Below are 17378 nucleotides of genomic sequence, written 5' to 3'. Positions count from 1 at the left end.
GTGGTATGTCCCCATCTCAAGATATCAGGGTCTTGTCGCATCGTTAGCTATCTTGTCCTCAATTCTTTGTCAAAATCATTCCATTCTTCCATTTTCATTCCCTGGTTGCAGTCTTCATTTGTCTTCCACCTCCTCCAACTTTCCATACCTTGGTCTTCTTTCTAGAATTGTTCCACCACTTGCTTATTCTTGTCCCTCGTATACTGATATATGTCCCTGAGCTCCTATCTCTCTATCAATTTTCCTCTTTGTTGCCATGAGTCCATCCAAAATCTTGTTGTTTTTCCATTACGGATCTCCTAGAAGGCATGCTAGTTAATGAGGTGCCTGTTACGAGCTATCAGATTCCACACCGCCGATCCTTTTGGGGGATCTTGATATCTTAGGATATCCTCCATTCTCTCCGGCATATTGTATTTCCTCGTCCAGATTTGCTTCCATAGGTCAACTCCCCCTCCCATCCATCTCCACCAAAGTTTTTCTCCCATTGTTTGGTTCAGAATGTAGGGGTCTCTGAGTCCTAGCTCGCCATCCAATTTCTTCTTAGTCAGCCCTTTCCACAATACCAAAGCCCATTTCCTAATTTTTTTCACTCCTCCCCATAAGAATTTTTTGAATATGTCCACTATTTTGGAGCATGCTCCTTTGGGGGACGTTATGCCTCAGAGTGGGTATATGGGGTTTGAGAAGCAATGTTTGACTAGATAAGTTGAGGAATATGAAAGCACAACAATTGAGCTTTCCTTGTAATTTTTGGAGGATTTTCTTCCAGTAGACATTTCTTAAAGGAGTATCAGAAAGGGGCATGCCTAGTTATTTAGAGGGTAGAGTTCTAGTACTAAACTTGAGGATTCTGGCAAGATAGTTCTCAACATTCCCTTTCCAGGTATTGAAGAAAAAGATGCATCATTTGCCATTATTTATCATAGTGCCAGAGGCTTCTGTAAAAGTGGTAAGGATTTCTCTGATGAGACAAGTCTCTTTCAAGGAGACCTGATAGAATAGCATAATGTCGTTGTTTAGTCAATTTAGTGTTCCTAAATTGATGTCATTAATTGTCAACCCGGGGCTCGTAAGCTGATGAAGTGAGGGTGTACTATATGTACTTAAGTAACTTTCTTAGAGCTTTTGTCGTTTGGGGGTGTTGTTTATGGTTAACTTATCTTCCTAAGATGGAGTGATGATTATAAACAGATGAGTGTAAGTGTGTGAAAAGTGAGTTCTAGATGAGTGAAAGTGTGTGTGTGAAGGTGATTTCTAATTACTTGCTGAATTCGTAAAGAAGAAGAACTTGAAAGAAATGAATAAATCAAAATGACTTGAAAGTAAATGACCACGTTCTAATGGCATTAGTCTCTATCCACACTGCTGCAAATGAAAGAAACAAGAAAATCACTTCAAGGATTGATGTTAATGATTATCTCCTCCTAACTCCCTGCTTCTACCACATAGTACTGCGTAAAACACGATTAGGAGGTAGCTGAAAACAAATCCAAGAATTGATAAAAACTCTAATCTACTCTAATTGACAAATTGTAACACTAGTAAGCCTTCTCCAACATATTGCTTCTTACATATGTGATTATGTGTAACAAGTGGAAAAAGTATTAGTATCACAAGCCAAGACTACTCAAATACAAGCTGCAATTAATTAGTGTTTTGTTCTCTTGAAATATAAGCCATTCATGATAAAGAGAGCATAAATTAGTTAGCATCCAACTTGTAAAACTAAGCTAAAACTAGTCTAAAAAAAACAGAGTAAAAAGGGCAGCATCATGAACAAGACAACTGCAACTACCATTAGATTTTAAAGCAAACACAACACACTTAATCCCGGGTGAAAACCTGCAAAGAAGTAAACCTGATCAGTGAAAATAAAGGCTGCAGCAACAAAGAGAAATCAAGCTGTATACAACTCAAGAAAAGAAATTCTGTTTGTAAAATAAAGAAATTGCATAAATATGAACATGAAAATACTTTACAAGGTTAATACGAACAGGGGCCCTCCATTCATATTATCCACAGAAAACTCAGATGCTCGTAAGACTTCAAAACAGCGTTTCCATTACTTTATATGCAAAGATACATAATCCAAAAGTGCTGGAACAGCTCTTACAAAAACAGAGTTTTGAAAACGTGCCAAAATTCTCACAAATACATACACTACAACATCTGAAAAGGTAACCTTAGCGTACGCAGACGCAAGTATATATAGGCATCTGTAAGATGGCCTAGTACGTAAACATAAAAACAAAAAATGAACTAACTGTCATGCGTATTAAAGGTGCAATTAACACGTCATAGGTTTCGTGGTCAAGCTGGCGGTCTGGTCGATATTGGCAATGAATCTAACATTAGATCATGTCCCCCACGGCTTTCAAAACATGGACAGGTCACCCTTTCCACCGACGTGATCAAACGGCTTACGTATCCACGTTGAGCTGTCTTTATTTGACCGAAACTTGACCCCCTTTGACCGGAGGTACAAATGACGTGGCTGGCTGAACTGATGGCACAGGAACCTCGAGCATGTATATTCCAACATGCCCACGTGGCTCATTCTGCAAAATAGCACGTGGAACCTTGAGAACAACAAAATGGCTGCGGGATCATCAGATGGCTGCGGAATCAGCAGATGGCTGCGGAATCAGCAGAAAGCTGCGGAATACCTGCAAGTATATCAAAAACTAAACAAAACAATTATCCATTAGCAAAGCTCACTTGATCATGTTTAATGTAATGATCTGGGTGGAAAATGAGGTAAAAGAGAGAGGAAAGTGATGAAAACAGTAGGTAATGATGGAGGATAAGGTGTAAAGTAGGGACTCTACATACCCCCACTACGAGGGCATTGCATGTCCTCATGCAAAAACACTGATCAATCAACCTGTTGTGATGCCTCTGCCAAGACATCCAATCTCCTCTTCTTTCTCTGTGTAGACACATTCACCCTTGGCTTCTTTACTAAGCATCTGAACTTTAGGTTGATCAAGGCTCTGTTGAGCTTGTTGCATCTCTTCCTTAACTTCTTGTTATTTCTTTGCCACAGGCCCAAATGTAACATGGTGTTATCATGAATCATCTTATCCAATTTGGCTTGCTCTTTCAATTTCTCATTTTCTTGCGTGATATGTCGATTTAGAACCTCAATCTCAAAAAGTTCTTGTTTCAAGGAGTGGACTTGTTGTTCTAAAGGCTGAACATTACTAGGGCCAGCGGCTGCTTGCTCCAATGTTTCCAGATAATTATACACTTTTTGCTATTCTGGATCCACTTCAGGTGACTTTTTGGGACTTGGTTCATAATCAAATTCAGATCCATGTTCATGCTCAAGTTCATGTTCAAACGGACTTTCCTCACGTGGAGGAGAAGTCTCAATGTGCTCAGCGTGTGGAGGACTTGCAGTACCTTTTTGAGGTGAGCTTAAATCAATGAAGAATGACTGTTTACCCTTTGTGGCCCCTACTTTTCTATTTTGCAATCTGCTGCTCCTTCTTACAGAGGTAGCACTCTGTTTTTCTTTTGGTACCTTTTGTTGTTTTTCTTTTGGTACTTTTTGCTTCTGTTTTGTCTCCTTTTTGGAAAGAGCAGTTTTGTGAAGTTTGGCCATTCTCTGAGCTAAGGGTTGAGTGTCTTCCTCACTAACATCTTCAGGAATGAGGGTAGTTTCTTGGACTACAGATTTACCCTTATCTTGCTTACGTTTCTTCGTCCCTTCTTTCCTTTTCTGAGCAATTTCTTGAGCAAGTTCTGAAAGGGTTTCAGAGATAATTCCTCGGGCTGTTTGGTTATCATCTTCAGTAAATCCAGGATCAATATCCTATCCAGAATGCTGTATATCAGTTTCCTCATCAAACTGGTCTTGAACTGTTTCCTCTTGGGCAGTTGTTTCAGGCATAGTAGTATCAGGAACAATGGTTTCTGTTTGGGCAGTGGTTTCTTGGTTAACCCCCTCTCCTCTTTTCCTTCTACTTCTTTTTGGCACTTGAGGGGATCCTCCAGAAGTTTCTCCTAACTCTTGAAAATGGTTCCTTATGAGAAACCTCTCCCATGAGTCTCTTTTTGATTTTAATTGTTCCTCTACCAACAATTTCACAAGACCGTGATGACATAAGTGTGCTTCAGCATTTCTAGGGTTCTTTTGGACCATTGCACACATTTTCTTAAGACTTGAAAAGAGAAAGTAAGGGAGATTAATGTCATCACCTAGAAAATGCATCATAACCTTTGCATGATAAACATATAAGACCCCAAATCTGCCTTCACAAGTGAAAAATTTCTGCACTAACAAGAGTAAAGTGGTCCACTCTTCTTTAACATAAGAAACTGGAATCCCTTTGGTAAAGATACTTGTGTCCATACCTGGGTTTTTCAAAATTCGTTTCCACTGCTGATCTTGGACTGCCCGGTTCTTAAACCACCTTTCTCCTGTCTGTGGAAGTGAGGTAGCTTGAGCTATGCTGCTTTCATTGACTGTGAATTGTAAGTCTCCTATCTCCACGTGACCATCTTTTTCTGTGAAGGACCTTGCAAAGGCCTTTGTCACCTCCTTATGGTAGCCTTTGAACTTCTGTACACATTGTAACCAATTTGCCTTTTGTAAAGCCTCCTTGACCTGAGGATAACCTTCCAAAAACTTTGAACCTTCCGATTCTGCCCTCAAGAGCTTCCCCATTTTCTTTTATGGCTCTGTTCTATTTGAAACACGGCTTTAAACGGCTTCACACAGTCAATTCACGGCTTTGATTTCAGAACACGGCTTCAACAAGGGTTTTACACGGTAAATTCACAACTCTGTTCTGGAACACGGCTTCAACAAGGGTATTATACAGTGAATTCACGGCTCTGTTTTGGAGCTTGGCTTTAAAATGGCCTTACACAGTGAATTTACGGCCTCAACACAGAGGATTATGGGTTCAACTTTGAATACAGCCGTAACAGACCTCCACTGGTGTTTCGAATTAGCGGAGAGGGAAAGGGAAAAAAAACAGAGTATGGTGAATGGCAGGGTAGTGAGCCCAGCATAACAGAGTGTGGTAGCAGCGTAGATGGAATGAAACATACGAGTGGAAATGGGAGTGAAATGATATGAGCGTAAGAGGGTAGAAGGGTTAATGAATAAACAATGGCTATGTCCTTAGATCTCGGCTTCGAAATTACACTTGGCTGCGTGAGTGGAGACGTAGTACATTAGGTTACGTCACCTAAGTACGAGATCTTAATGAAAGAAGCAGCCGACAGTGGGATTTAAAATCATGGTAATCAAGGACTGATAGTCGTGGATGATACGTGGGTATATGTTCTCATGGCTAGGCAATCATTACACTTAGTGGCAAGAAACATAATTTAGAGAACTTTACATAATGAAATAACTGTTAGCTTAGGATTTGAAACATACCTCAGATTCCCGCTTAGTTTTGTCTCTGATAACTTGCCACTTAACCCTTCACTGATTTTTGCATGACTATTATTGATGACTACTGCTGTAGAGAAATTTCAAACAGACTGTGTTTTTTATTTGTGCAGGTACAGAGAGCTGCAGAATCATTAGATGGCTGCAGAATCCTCAGATGGCTGCGAAATCTGCAGTAGTAGCCTCCATCTGCACAAAAGCACTTTAGTTGTAAAAAAAAATGACTTTATTGATGAGATGGAGTGTAGTGGGTGGATGGATGAATGAAAACAAATGAGGTGGAGTGGAAAATGGATGAAATGGTGGATGAAATGGTGGTGATGATGAAATGAAATGAAATAAGGGAAGAAAGGGAAAAAAAAATTTTTTTTTTTAGAAAACATGAGGTGTCAGGTGACCCTGATTTTCACCTCAAGTTTTCTGTATGAGACTGCCAATCAGAGATTGGTTTTCAGGCTCATACATTTATTCTTTTTTTTTTTTTTCTTCTTTTTTTTTTTTTTTTTTCTTTTTCTTTTTTTTTTTTTTCAAAAACCAAAGCTTTAGGCTGATGGAGGAGAAGAATCCTTCTCCACCAGCCTGATTGCAGAATCTCCTTTGAACAATTTGACAAACTCTTCTTTTGAGAATGGCTTCTGATAGATTTTCAAGCGGTGGCCATTCACAATAAGAGGAGTATGAAATTCATCGATAGTTTTTACTCGAACTGCTCCATTGTTAAAGACTTCATCAATCTCATATGGCCCAAGCCAATGAGTTTGAAACTTTCCTTTGAAGTCTTTGAATTTTGAATCAAACAATAGAGCCCAATCTCCTTTCTGAAACTTTCTTTCTTTGATATGACGATCATGCCATTTAGATCTTTGGTGCTGAACTAGATCGGTCCTTAGAATTGCATCTTGTCTCATTTCATCTAGCTCATTTAGCTGGTCCATTCTGTGTCTTTGAGCTTCTGAGAGGTTCATTCCCAATTGGACTGCCATCTTGAAGGTCTTGATTTGGAACTCAATAGGAAGCAGGACTTCCTTCCCATAAACAAGTTCATAGGGGGAATGTCCTGTTGTGTTCTTCCATGTAGTCCTATAGGCCCATAAGGCTTCAGGGAGCCTTTCCGCCCAATCTCTTCTATGAAGATGAACAGTCTTGGTGATAATGCCTTCAAGAACTTTATTGGTAGATTCCACTTGACCATTAGATTGCGGATGGTAGGGAGTAGATGTTCTGTGCTTGATCTTATATTCCTCCATCAGCTTCTCCATCAAATTAGAGGTAAACTGGCTGCCTTGATCTGTCACAATTTCCCTTGGGACACCAAAACGAGTGAAGATATCCTCAAAAAGAAATTGAACAACTGAATTTTCAGTGGCAGAAGGCAATGCTTTTGCTTCTACCCACTTAGTAACATAATCAGTACAAACCAGTATATATTTATTTTGCTTTGATGGTGGATTAATTGGTCCAACGAAATCTAGAGCCCATTTCTCAAAGGGTTCGATGCATACCTAAGGCTGTAGAGGCATTTCATTTGAAGGAGTTGGTTTCCCAACTCTTTGGCAGCTGTCACACCTTTTAACATACTGCTTTGCATCTTTAAAGAGAGAAGGCCAATAATATCCTAGAGAAAGGATTTTATAGGCTGTCCTCTTGTCCGCAAAGTGCCCGCCGCATGGTTCATCATGACATGCCTTAAGGATGTCAGGCATTTCATCTTCCCGCACACATCTTCTGATTATACAATCTGGCCCTGTTTTGAACAATTCATTAGAAATCCAAGAATAATGTGAACTCTCCTGAATGATTTTCTTTTTCTCATTAGGAAATAAGTGTAGAGGAAGTTCCCCTGTAACAAGATAATTAGCCATATCTGCATACCAAGGTGTCTTGGTAGTCACTGCAAACAAGTATTCATCTGGGAACTTATCTTCTACTGGAGAATCCTCATTAGTGTTTTGGATTCTAGACAAGAAATCAGCTACTGTGTTTTGCTTTCCAGGTCTATCTAACACAGTAATGTTGAATTCTTGCAAGAGTAAAATCCATCTTGTAACTCTACCATTAGTGACAGGTTTGTTCATTAAATATCTTATGGCAGAGTGATCAGTATGGACAAAGGTTTCATAGCCGGTTATGTAATGTCTAAACTTGTTGATTGCATGTACCACAGCTAAGAACTCTTTTTCTGTAACAGTATAATTTAACTCAGTAGGAGTCAAATTATTACTTGTGTAATAAATGGCATAAGGGATCAAATCCTTTTGTCCCAAAACAGCTCCTAGAGCTGTATCTGAAGCATCAGTAGAGATGTGAAAAGGGAGTTTCCAATTTGGCCCCCTTAAGATGGGTGCTTCAGATATTCTAGACTTTAAAGCTTCAAAGGCAGACTGACATTCAGGATCCCACTTAAACTCACAGTCCTTGGTAAGAAATTTGAAAAGAGGGGATGCTATCCTAGTGAAGTTTTCAATAAATCTTCTGTAATACCCAGTAAACCCAAGAAAACTTCTAACATCCTTTTGGCAATTTGGAACAGGTAACTTAGAGATGACTTCAACTTTGGATTTATCAACCTTGATCCCATCTCCTGAAATATGATGTCCTAAAACAATCCCTTCAGTAAACATCATAAAACACTTTTCATGACTTAAAGAAAGATTTGTTTCCTTACATCTTACCAGTACTTTTTCCAAATTTTCCAAAGCTTCTTCAAATGTATTACCATAAATTGTGAAATCGTCCATGTATACCTCTACACAATCATGAATCAGATCTGAAAAGATTCCTAATACAGCCCTTTGAAATGTAGCAGGTGCATTGCACAATCCAAAAGGGAGTACTCAGTAGGCAAAAGTTCCCCAAGGACAAGTAAATGTGGTTTTGTCTTGATCTTCAGGTGCTACCTGAATTTGATTGTACACACTAAAACCATCCAAGAATGAGAAATACTTTTTACCTGCTAAAGTGTCTAGTACCTGATCAATAAAAGGTAAAGGAAAATGATCCTTTAAGGTTGCCTTGTTCAATTCTCGATAATCAATGCAAACTCTCCATTTACCATTCTTTTTGGGCACTATAACCAAGGGAGAAACCCATTGGCTATCTGAGATGGGGTAAATGAAGTTTACCTTGAGCAATTTCTGCAGTTCTTCTTTCACAATTTCCCTAAGATTTGGATTCATCCTTCTTTGTGGTTGCCTAATAGGTCTGCTATTCTCTTCAATGTAGATATGATGAATACAAGTCTTAGGATCGATTCCTTTCATGTCAGTGTATTCCCATGCAAAGGCAGTGGAATGTTTTTGCAACAGTTTAGTTAATTCTTCTTGTTGTGGTCTCCCCAAGTTTTTGTTAATGTTTAATGTTTTTTCTGGGAGGATTTCAACTGTAGAACTACCAAACTCTTCCATTGAGAAGAGAGACATTTGTCTAGAGGAGAGATATTCAATGTCTGCATCTATCTGAAAATGTTCAGAGTCATATTCTAAAGACACTTCAAAATTTTCTAATGTGTTGAGAATTTGACTATCCTCACTGATCTCAGAGATGGTTAGAATTGGTTGTATAGTATCTTCATCCTCTACCCATTCATCTTCTCCTATTTCTGTTATGGCTTTTGCTGGGGGATACAAGTTGAATTTCTTGGTGGAATTACCATCTGATATATACAAGTCTCCAGACCTACAACTTATGAAAGCATCAGCTGTGGCCAGCCAAGGTCTTCCTAAAATAAGAGGATGTCCTCCTAGATTGTTCTTGGGAGTTAAAATCATAAAATCAACAGGATATTCCCAAGAATCTAGAGAGACTGGAATGTATTCCAATACACCATCAGGTTTAATGATTGATCTATCTGCAAGCTGCAGTAGAGTGGGTGTAAAGAGAAGGTTAGGAAGCTTTAACTGATCCATGGTCTGTCTACTCATGATGTTGATCGCGACCCCTAAGTCAATAAGAGTATTTGGGATTTCAACCCCATTAATATGAGTTTTGACAATAGGGCTACCGGGATCTACATACTTTTGCATGGTAATCTTACCCATCATTATGTCTGCAATTTTTCCAACTAGATGTATCCTTTTAGTATCTTTGGTTCTTTTTACTGTTTTCTTCAAACTCAACTCCTTTATTGTCTTCGCTAGAATGGGAATTTCCTTAATGGCCTGTAACAAGGGAATCTTGATACATACATTTTTCAATTCATCTAGGAAGTTATAGTCAGGCACCCATATCTGCTTTTCTACCCCTTTATCAATTTGCAATCTTTCAGGAAAGGGAGGTGTAGCTGTAGGTGTAGGTTGCTCAACTAGGGGAGTTGTAGAGATTGATTCTTTTTCTTTTTCTTTTTGGATATTTTGGGTTTGAAGTGATACTTCAGAACCTTTATTGACTTTGAGAGATTCTTCCTCAGAAATGCTTGGTTGTTGAACACTTGTGGAAGGTTGATCTAGGATTCTACCTGATCTAAGTTGTACTTCATTAAGAGGAACAACCATGTAGGTAGGGAATGGTTGACCTTCCATCATATAAGTATTTTGAGGGTTCCTATTATTTGGATTCGGTAATGGCTGAGAGGGAAGTTGGTTAGATTTCTGCTGGGATTGAAGTGCTAATTGAGAATTTTGATTTTGTGGAGGAGTTTGTTGTTGTTGAGGGTATGGCAATGATAATTGTTGACCTTGGTTTTGTGGAGCTTGCTGATTCTGAAATGATGGAGGATATTGATAGAATTGTGCAAATATCCCATAAGGATTTTGCATGCTTTGCATCCATGCTTGGAAAGCATTTTGAGGTTGAGGCCAAGGTTGTTGCCAAGGATTCCAACTTGGTTGGGATTGAGAATTCATAGAGTTGTTAAACCCTTGATTCTGTTGTCCTTGCCAAGGTCTCCTTGCAATAAAACAGAGAGATTCGAGTGTATCTGGATCCTCTTGAAAGACTGCTTTGAGGCCAGGGATTGAAGGACAATCCTTGGTCTCATGAGTTTCTGAGCAAATTACACATGTTTCTACAACGTGTGCATCTAAGGGACATTCCCTTAAAGCATGTTTCTTTCTACATTTCGGGCAAAAGATAGCCAAAGCTTCAGCTTGTGCTTTTTGTTTATTGTGAATCTTAAGGGTATCAAGTTGTTCACTAAGACTCCCTAAGATGTCAGTTTTAAACTCATCAAGCATACTGCCGATTTCAGACCTACTCACTGATCCTGTTGCAGATTTATTTGCCCTAAGAAGAGAAGGATCTCTAGGCCCTTTTTGAGTTTTTGATTTGCCCCTTGAGAGATGGATACAAAGTTCTGCTATGTCATTGAGAGAAAGTTGAGAAATATCCCCTTTCCCCATCATGTTTAAGATGTCTATCCATTCATCCCTGATGGCTTTTAATAAGAGGGCTTTTAAGGTCTCTTCATCCAAGGTGTTCATTTTTGCTCTTTTTAAGTTATATTGAAACCTTTCAAGTAAATCTTCTAGACTCTCATCCTCTTTTTGTATCATTTTAAAAACCTCGTCCTTGTGATTAGTAGGCATGCAATAGTCTAAATACCTATCCAAAAATGCCTGTTTCATCTCATCCCAAGTCCTAATGGATTGAGTGAGTAACCCCATAAACCATTTCAAGGCTTGATCCTTCAGTGTTGAAGGGAACAACTTGAGTTTCTGAGAGTCATCCAGGTAGTCATAAGTTCGACACACCACTTCAAACTCAAATAAGAATGTTTCAGGGTCCTCAGTCCTTAACCCATGGAAGTTAGGGAGGACAGATGGTGATATGTTTTTCATAGTGGCTCGGGAATCCTCATTAACAATGGGAAACCCAAATGAATTATCCCCATTTCTATTTCCTCCTCCTATGGGACCTCTACCTCCGTTATTGTTATTGTCGTTTCCTCCTCCTCCTCTACCCCTACCTCTACCTCCTCCTTCTTCCTCTGCCATGATGATTCTCCTAGGGATTTCAAAATCTTCTGGTTCCTCTACAAAAGGTGAATGAGAAGGGATTTCTCCTTCTTCTTCTGATGATTCCAATTCCTCAATTACAATTGGTCTTCCTGTAGGAGAAAGAGAAGAGTCTCCTCCTGATTCAAACTCAATAGAAGGTGTAGGAGAGTCAACTCTTGGCTCTTGAATTTCGGGAATTCTAGGACTAGGAGTTTCGGTTGGAGATAAGGGGGGTGTCTCTTGTCTTTCCCTTGAAGCAGATGGACTTGTAAAAATTGAACTTCGAGCTCTAGCTAAAAACCGTCCTCTAGAATCTCTAGCTCTATGCATGTCATTTTTTATTTTTTCTTCAAGTCAAGTTAATAGTTCTTTTTCTGATCTTCCAGTTCACTCTAGGTGCAAGAAGAGAGCATACTCAAGAGACTACTAAATCAATAACTTTCTCCTTTCTGATCCTCCAGATCACTTTAAAGTGCAAGAGGAGAGCATACTTGGATAGATTATTAACTTCTTTCCTTGAATTTTTTTTATGTTTTTTTTTTCTCTAAGTATGGCTACTTAATTTCACTTCCCCGGCAACGGCGCCAAAATGTTTAGTCAATTTAGTGTTCCTAAATTGATGTCATTAATTTTCAACCCGGGACTCGTAAGCTGATGAAGTGAGGGTGTACTATATGTACTTAAGTAACTTTCTTAGAGCTTTTGTCGTTTGGGGGTGTTGTTTATGGTTAACTTATCTTCCTAAGATGGAGTGATGATTATAAACAGATGAGTGAAAGTGTGTGTGTGAAGGTGATTTCTAATTACTTGCTGAATTCGTAAAGAAGAAGAACTTGAAAGAAATGAATAAATCAAAATGACTTGAAAGTAAATGACCACGTTCTAATGGCATTAGTCTCTATCCACACTGCTGCAAATGAAAGAAACAAGAAAATCACTTCAAGGATTGATGTTAATGATTATCTCCTCCTAACTCCCTGCTTCTACCACATAGTACTGCGTAAAACACGATTAGGAGGTAGCTGAAAACAAATCCAAGAATTGATAAAAACTCTAATCTACTCTAATTGACAAATTGTAACACTAGTAAGCCTTCTCCAACATATTGCTTCTTACATATGTGATTATGTGTAACAAGTGGAAAAAGTATTAGTATCACAAGCCAAGACTACTCAAATACAAGCTGCAATTAATTAGTGTTTTGTTCTCTTGAAATATAAGCCATTCATGATAAAGAGAGCATAAATTAGTTAGCATCCAACTTGTAAAACTAAGCTAAAACTAGTCTAAAAAAAACAGAGTAAAAAGGGCAGCATCATGAACAAGACAACTGCAACTACCATTAGATTTTAAAGCAAACACAACACACTTAATCCCGGGTGAAAACCTGCAAAGAAGTAAACCTGATCAGTGAAAATAAAGGCTGCAGCAACAAAGAGAAATCAAGCTGTACATAACTCAAGAAAAGAAATTCTGTTTGTAAAATAAAGAAATTGCAGAAATATGAACATGAAAATACTTTACAAGGTTAATACGAATAGGGGCCCTCCATTCATATTATCCACAGAAAACTCAGATGCTCTTAAGACTTCAAAACAGCGTTTCCATTACTTTATATGCAAAGATACATAATCCAAAAGTGCTGGAACAGCTCTTACAAAAACAGAGTTTTGAAAACGTGCCAAAATTCTCACAAATACATACACTACAGCATCTGAAAAGGTAACCTTAGCGTACGCAGATGCAAGTATATATAGGCATCTGTAAGATGGCCTAGTACGTAAACATAAAAATAGAAAATGAACTAACTGTCATGCGTATTAAAGGTGCAATTAACACGTCATAGGTTTCGTGGTCAAGCTGGCGGTCTGGTCGATATGGGCAATGAATCTAACATTAGATCATGTCCCCCACAGATTTCAAAACATGGACAGGTCACCCTTTCCACCGACGTGATCAAACGGCTTACGTATCCACGTTGAGCTGTCTTTATTTGACCGAAACTTGACCCCCTTTCACCGGAGGTACAAATGATGTGGCCGGCTGAACTGATGGCACAGGAACCTCGAGCATGTATATTCCAATATGCCCACGTGGCTCATTCTGCAAAATAGCACGTGGAACCTTGAGAACAACAAAATGGCTGCGGGATCATCAGATGGCTGCGGAATCTGCAGATGGCTACGGAATCAACAGAAAGCTGCGGAATACCTGCAAGTATATCAAAAACTAAACAAAACAATTATCCATTAGCAAAGCTCACTTGATCATGTTTAATGACAACTAATGTAATGATCTGGGTGGAAAATGAGGTAAAAGAGAGAGGAAAGTGATGAAAACAGTAGGTAATGATGGAGGATAAGGTGTAAAGTAGGGACTCTACAGTCGTCAACAAATTATTGATGAGTGATGGGCAGGTCGTTGCCCCATATCCTGAGGCCTTGCAATCGAGGCTCATGAACCTCATGTTTAATGAATTGACCAAGGCCTTCCACTGCAATGATAAACAAGAAGGGCGATATAGGATCCCCTTTCCGAAGGCCCCGGGTAGGGTTGAAAGTCAAGGTAGGAGTCCCATTCAGTAGGATAGAGACTACTGGGGAGGATATCATGGCCAGGATCTAGTTTATCCATATTTGGGCAAAGCCATAGGCTTTGAGGATACTCGACAGATACCCGTAGCTGAGTCTATCATACGCCTTGGATAAATCCAACTTTATCATCATACTAGGGATCTTTTGGGTCTTGAGAGAGTGGACTACCTCCTGGGATGTGATGAAGCCATCTAGGATTTGTCTACCTTCAACAAATCTTGTTTTCTCAGGTGAGATGAGGTTGGGGAGGAGAGGTTTCAAGCGTTTTACAATAAGAGTAGCAATAATCTTGTAAATTACATTACATAAGGCTATGGGCCAGAATCCCTGGGGATCTTCGGACTTTGCAGTTTTAGGAATCAAGGCTATAAAAGTAGAATTTAGACTGGGACATACCTTTTGGTTGCATCGCGATTCCTCTACCACCTCTAGGATATCTTTCCCCATGAATTTCCAGGTGGCTTGATAGAATTTTGCAGTGAATCCATCAAGTCCACGGGCTTTGTTCCTTTGCATTCCTTGAACTATCTCTTCCACTTCCTCTAGAGCACGCATTAGGGCCATGTCATGTTCTCGAGTTACTAGATTGGGTATGTTCTACGTGATTCTTTGAATAGCCCCTGTTCTATTCTCGAGGCCTTTCAAGAGAACGTATTTGAAGTGATTAACCAACATTTCTGCCATTTCTTCATGTTGAACTTTTCGTTGTCCTTCCTCATCCTCTAAGGAGTATATTCTCTTATGTTGTCTTTGATGCACCATGGCTTTGTGGAAGAATCTTGTATTTCTTTCTCCTTCCCTTAGCCATTGGACCCTAGATTTCTGCTTCCAAAGGATCTCTTCCTGCTTTCTTCTTTCCTCCATCTTGTTTATCAGTAGTCCTTCTTCTTGGACCAGCTCCTCAGACCTCCCCTCCTAGATGATTTGTTGTTGGACTTCTACCATTCATTTTTTAATCTCATTTTGGTCCTTGGTAATGTGACCAAATTATTCTTTGTTCCACTTCCTGAGGTTCTTCTTTAGCTCTTTGAGCTTCAGTTGAAAGGTATGCATACTGTTTCTGCCCTATTGTTCACTTTGCGTCCACCATTCCTCTATTCTTTTAAGGATTCCTGGGTCTCTAAGCTAGAAGGCTTAGAACCTGAAAGGGCGGTTCTTGGGTCTTTTTTTTAGGTCCACATCTAGTCTTATTGGCCAATGGTTTGACCCCATGCATGGGAGGATCAAGGCTTCCATGAAAATATCTTGGCTTATTAGCTGCTCTGAGGTTAGGAACCTATCCAATCTGCATGATATTTGATGTGCCCCTCCTCTTCTATTGTTCCAAGTGTGAACACCATTGATTGTGGGTATATCTACTAGGCGTAAATTTGTTATGGTTTCGCTGAAGGATTCCATATCTACGTCCGCCCTTCTCACCCCCCCTTTTTTTCCGCTAGGGCTGTAATCATGTTAAAGTCCCCTCCCACTATCCACAATTCCTCTGAGTAAAGGGTCCTCAGGTTTTCCAGCTTTTGTAAGAAGGCTCCTCTTTCACTAGGGATATGCGGCCCATATACCCCTGTAAATAAGACCCATTCATTAGATCCTATATTCTGAAATTTACCTGTGAGAATTTTCGGTAAGCTCACCCAATCTTCGAACCAGACTTCCTCTGGGTTCCATAGAATCGCCAACCCCCCTGCACTGCCATTAGCATCCTGAGCCATTACTTGATACTCAGGCTTAAATTTCTCCAAAATTTATTTCAATTTTTTTTCACTTATTTTAGTTTCCTGTACTATCATAATACTGGGCTTATCTTTTTTCAATCTCTCCTTAAGGTATCTCTGCTTGCCTCTATTGTTGAGGCCTCTAATGTTCTAGGTTGTAATAATCATTTCAACAATTTTAGGGGTTGATGATAAACTTTTGACAACGGGACTACTCTTCCCGAATTCACTAGTGATTCCCCCACCATTTGGATGGATTCATTCATCATTCTCCTTCCTCTTTTTTCCCCCCTTTTCCTTGTGTTCCTATCTCTTTCCCTTTGCTGGCTTGGGACCCTAAATGTGCTGGTTGGCTTATTATTTTTGATCCCTATTTGTCTTTATATTGTTGGAAGGTATCCTTATAGAGTTGTTTTTGATCTTCCAGGATGAACCTTTCATCCAGATGTCTCCATTCCTGTAGAAGCCACTTCATGACTTGCTCTTCAGCACTTAGGTCCTCCTTTTCGTTATCAATCTCCATTAGGGTTTGTTCCACCATTTGCATATTGTTCGCCATTCCCTGATCTACTTCAGTCTCCAACTTCTTCATTTTATTACCCGTTGGTTCTTTGTCTTTTGGTTCTTCCATTTCCATGGTGTTGTCCTACATGTACTCTCATGTGTTATCCTCCTGAAGCACTAAAAAGTGGTTCTGGGGTCAATGCTCTTTCTCAGTTTGGTTTTCTTTTTGGTTCCCTGCCTGCCTCTGTGTCTGTTTCCTCCATTGTACCTCCTGGAACCCTTCTCCATCTTCCTTTTCCATTGATTCCCCATTCCTTTTTTCTGGGGCGGCATTCTCCTTCTGATTAAGGGGGCATGCCCGAAACAAGTGGCCATATTCATGGCATCGACGACACCTAAAAGGTATGTGCTCATAGTCTAAAGGTTGCAGCCAGATCTCGTCATGATATTCCAGTTCTATATAGTCTAGGAGTGGCTCCGTGATATTCATATAGATGCAGATCCTGGCATAGGAAGTGTATCTGCCCTTTCTTGTCGAGTCTGCTACTTTAACAAAGGTTCCAATAGAGTTCTCAATACCTTCTAAGATCTCAAGATCCCAGAAGTTCATTGGTAAGCCGAATAGCCAGACCCAGATTGGGGCAGCCATGAATTTTTCCTGATCTGGGTTGTAGCATTCTTCCCAATGTCTAATGAACAATCCCACATTGTTGAAGAAATATGGCCTGTTTTCAAACACCCTCTCCTTATCTTCCAGGTTTGAGAAGATCACTGTGAAGAATCCCTTTGCCCCAAGCTTGAGATCAATGTGGCCTTTCGGTTGCCATCGTTGCTAGATCCATTTAATCAACTCTTTCTCCATCAGCCATCCATTTAATCAACTCTTTCTCCATCAGCCATGCTCCTATGAACTTGTAGATTAGGGCATGGTCCTTCATGTACTTTCGATGTTCCTCTAGTTTGTTGTTCAAGATAACGAATATGGGTTTCTTAGCAGCTCTTGGCAAGAATTTTCCTCCCAAACCCACTTGACATTTGGCTCCCAAGACTGGTATTCATTTCCCTCTTCCACCACTTCTGTCGTTTGCTCCATGCTGGCTTGATTCACCTGTTGCAATATTCCTATAGGAGGGGATCTCTCCCCCTGCCATTCCACTCATTATTCCCTCCATAGAGCGCTGCATGTCAGTTTTTATGTCCTTCATTTGGTGATACTCAAGTA

This window comes from Pinus tabuliformis, chromosome 3_2 (assembly GCF_031772625.1).
Source record: "Pinus tabuliformis cultivar Carrire ecotype Pingquan chromosome 3_2, CPIR1, whole genome shotgun sequence".
NCBI lineage: Eukaryota > Viridiplantae > Streptophyta > Pinopsida > Pinales > Pinaceae > Pinus > Pinus tabuliformis.
The sequence above is the reverse complement of the archived record's forward strand: the minus strand, read 5'-3'. Positions refer to the sequence as shown.